Consider the following 4,630-nt stretch of genomic DNA (forward strand, 5'->3'; position numbering starts at 1 on the left):
TACATTTTTTTCCCTAATTTGGTACCTAAATTTTTTTTTTGTCCAACCTAAATTTGCCAACTTTTTTCATTTACCTTTAGTTTAAGTAGTTTTTTATTTTATTTTTTTTTAAGTTAACATAATGAATTTATTTTATTTTGAGTTTTTAAAACCCTTGTTTTCTTCTTTAATATCCATTTGTTTTTCAAGCATAATTTTTTTAACATGAATTCCCTCTGATATTGACGATATTTTTGTAGAATTGAAGGCTTTGTGAAGACTAACCCACGCTTTAAGCGTACGGCCCCTCTTGAATCATTCTTACCATTAACAGTTAAAGTAATTTAATACTAATGAAAAGTAAAATTTGAGCATATTGTTTGGCGAAACATAGGAATCTCAAAATAAAAGTAATCATTTCTGCCATTAAATTCCATGTCCGTAACACCCCATTTCCCGACCCAACCGCTATGTTCAAGTGACAAGATGTCACATTCGTTGTTGGAGCTACTACAAACATATAACAATCAAATAAAACATAAATCATGCAAACTTAATCATTTCAGTTCATTTTCACATTACACAAATTTTCTCAAGCCTTATACGAGCCTACGTATGCTCTAAGTTAACCTAGAATAGAACTAAGACCAATTTGCGACATTTCCCAAATTTCAGCTTGATGTCACGACCTGACACACTGGCTTGCCTCGTTGTGATGATAGGAGTTCCTCGTCACGCCGTGGCCTAAAATCCAGGTCTTGTTGCGATGACAAACGCTTGACGTCACAATGTGGACTTTGTTTTTGACACAATTTCAATCCAATTCAACTATTTGCACCGTTGGTGCATTTGTACACATTCAACCTGCATAAAACATGTTCAAACACATTCCAAACAAAGCATTTTAACCAATTCAATTCAACCAATCCAATATGCCACAAATCAACCAATTCAATTCAACCAATCCAATATGCCACAAATCAACACCAAAACATATCTATTCAACCTATTCAAACTTCACCTATATAATCATGCTTTTATACCATTTCATATCATCATTTTAATATCATATACTATGTCACACAAGTTACCAAACATACATTTACATATAAAATCATTAGCATTCCATAATTCAAATATCAACCCAGTTAAAACCAAACTACCCATGCAAAGTAAACACATATATCAAGCCAAGCGGAGGCATTAATGTTAAGGGACAGAATGTTTTGGCCGCTCTTTTCTATTCTAAGCTGAGCAAACAGAGTCTTAAGTGTTTTAAGTCATTTTTCATTATGGTCAACTACAACTAAAAACAATCATAAATAAAACAAAAATTGGCCACTAAAACCCTCTAAAATCACAAACCTGGGCATGAATCCGCTTTTTTCTTGCAACAAAAAGACCAGATTGATTGAAACCTTGTGAGTCTGCTCCACTTAAGGCATCTTTTCTCTGAGCTCCATGGCCACTCACCTGTGTCTTTCCATCTGACTTCTTGTTTTGAAGATTCCCTGCAGACATACCTACTCTGACATTAAGAGAACTAGAGGCAATTCCACTACTGTTCCTTTCTATGGATGAATCCCATGGCTTTCTAGTGCTAGAATCATCTCCAAGCATCCTCAATTTCAGTGAGTATCTATCTCTTGCACAACACAAATCTATTCTATGCCTCTCCACAGAATTTATGTCCTCTTTAATAAAGTGAAGATCTGTTTGTACCTACAGAAAGGGAAAAGAATATTTTTTTTATTAAAAGAAAATTGGATCAAAATACTTTTCAACCAGTGTAGTTATTTGCACCAATATGTGCACAGAACTGTTAAACTAAGATTAGAGGAAACTAATTGCTGAAGCAAGGGAATATCATAGAGCTACTGAGGAACAAATGCCACATCTGATGCAACATATAAGAAAAAGACATCCAGCAATGATCAGTCCAACTGAAGAAAAAATTGGGTGTATTAATGGAACAAAAATTAGCTAACCAAAATAAATAGTGGTTTAACGTACACGAGAACCAACCTCATTCAGTTCATTAACTTTTTGCTTCTGTAAGTGATTCAAGAAATCCAGCAGTATTTGCATATTTCTCTCAGCTTCATCTTGTTCCATTTTTCTCTTCTTCTCTGCAAGGAGGGACAGAAGGTTGTCCAGTTCCTTAATTGAAATTGCATAACCCTGTTTCCAGAACACAAAAGAATCAAATTTAGACAGGAAAAAGAAGCTCAACTGTAAGAAACTATGAGCTAATCTGCTCCTGCTCCATTTGAAGAAGACATTGGATGCATTCTTAGTTAAGAGCAACATAGCAATAAATAGCACATTAAAAAGTATTATTCATGAAAATTCACCTTGGACTCTTACACGGTCAAAGTTAAGGTAAAAGGTGACTCAATTCGCATTTTAGGGTTAAAAAGTGACAATTCACATTTTAGGTCTTTCTTCCACCTATAGGAAAACCCGTTATCACTAATTAGAAGTTTCAAGATGCAAACACAGTTTCTAATAATGGCCATATATTTGCTTCGGTACCAAACATGGTATAAGCAAATTTTTGTACTACCCTCTGCAACACATTGCCTAGCAAACACAACTTAAGTACCTTAGACAGCAAGTAAAGCACCAAATTGATTGGAATGAAAGACCAAGTCTGCAAATCAACTAATGCACTTACTTTAGCGAGACTTCTTTGTGCATGGCACATGTATGGTAAGAAAAGCTGCACTTGTGATTTATTTATTGCAGGGTGCGAGTGTGTGTCAAACAAAGAGAAACATCATTTGCAGAATACCCCTACCGAAACTTGGTACATATTCACGATGCATGAACTCCTGAAAATATAATTATATGGACGCATCAATTTTATATAGATTACATGTAAACATGAATTGACTTCCATCTATGGATATGGTTGATTAAGAAAAATGGCTCTTAAGCGACAAATACTTGGTTAATAAAAGGAAAGTAAGATTAACTGTAAATTTATTGTCCCAGAAAAACCCAGAATAATTTATGTAGAATAAGTACTTCGAAATTGAAAGATTCAAGAAGCAATCTGAAATCTTAACAAAAATTCTCAAATATCAGCAACTGTATAATCAAATATCTAATAGCCATTCTCAACTAAACCGTAAGGCCCAAGAAAACGCAAAATACCTTAAATGACCTTAAATCCTATTACTCGGACAGGAAGTAAATACTAACTAGTATAAATAATGTAAATAATATAAAATACCCTATATAATCCAAAAAAGCAAAATTTTGGTTGATTAGAAAAATAGGACAAAAAAAAAACGTGTTTTACCGTAACTAACCTGCTGTAATGCATCACGAAACTGTTCCACGGGGGAAGCAGTTTTTGATATTTGACAAGCTGAAGTCTTCTTCAAAAGCTACAAAAGGGTACAGAGAAAGTGTATAACTGGAGTAGAAATAGAACATTTCAAGATACAAATTATCTTGTACTTGCATGGTAAAAAAACAAACAGTTTTAACTTCCCTATTTATGAAACATGTAGTCATCGTCACAAGATAACTAAATCTAAAACCAAACCAAAACAAGGTTTCACATTTTTTGGGGTATTCTAAATTTTCAACTGTTCAATGTTCATCTTCACTGCTTGACCATTAGCTGCAGCTTTTTGGACTAAGAAATCGAATAGCTAGGAGTATTAAATTCCAAAAAGTAAAAAAAAAAAAGTATGAGAATCACAAAAATCAATTGTACAACCCTCTGATTAAAAAGCTAAAAGCATATACAACTGTTCTAAGTACATAGCGAAAGCATGAGAAAAATATTTGTAAGAAATAAGCTAAATTATGCATCATGCAACTATTCCTCTTGACTAAGTACAAAATTTCAGTTAGGAGACATCGAAAATGATTGGTGCTTTCTAGTAGATAGATGATTCCGATCATATCTAAGTCGAATTTTCAAGGAATTGTATAAACAGAAGCTCCGATAACCCTTATTATGAAATTAATTCTGTCATACTTATTGCGAAACGGGATAAAATACAAAGTTCGAGCTAAGAAAAATGAAATCAAAAACCTTATTGAGCAACACGTTAGGGAAAAGCTGATTGTTAGTGAGAAATTGAGAGCAAGAAGGGCAATCGCTCTTGCTCCGGAGATGAGTTGTATTAAGTATGGCAAAAGCTGTGACCACAAGACGTTACAAACGCATCCTTGATTATCTGCATACATATCGGACACAACAAGTCCTTGTCCAGCTCAGCGACTCCGGAAACAGTAGCGGCGGCGGACGCGGTGGCGGATCCTTCGAGGGGCGGCGGAACTTCCTCGAAGGGAGATGGCTTGGAATCCGGTTTCACCGCTGGCACTCGAGGCTCGGCGCCTGTTGAGACTTCTTCCATAGTTGTAACTTACATTTCATCGGTATTACATTTTGATTTGATTTTTGTTGGGACGGTCATCACCGGTCAATGTCCACGTAATAAGGGATAATGCAAATATTTAATTCTTGAGCTTAATTACCTTTTCCAATTTACTCCTTAGACCTTTTCTCTTTCCAGATAATTCCTAAACTTGACAATTTTTCTTAAATTTGGTGCATGCGGTGAATTGACACTTAAATGTTTTACCATGTCATTATCTAATATTTATTAAAATTTATAATTTTTTAGGT

At 34.6% G+C, this 4,630-nt stretch overlaps 1 pseudogene; it reads right to left on the reverse strand.

Annotated features, from left to right (window-relative positions):
• Positions 1-378: 378 nt before the first annotated feature.
• Positions 379-4,426, reverse strand: LOC107954047 (E3 ubiquitin-protein ligase COP1-like; annotated as a pseudogene).
• Positions 4,427-4,630: the final 204 nt, after the last annotated feature.

This window comes from Gossypium hirsutum, chromosome D07, assembly GCF_007990345.1.
Source record: "Gossypium hirsutum isolate 1008001.06 chromosome D07, Gossypium_hirsutum_v2.1, whole genome shotgun sequence".
NCBI classification, from domain to species: domain Eukaryota; kingdom Viridiplantae; phylum Streptophyta; class Magnoliopsida; order Malvales; family Malvaceae; genus Gossypium; species Gossypium hirsutum.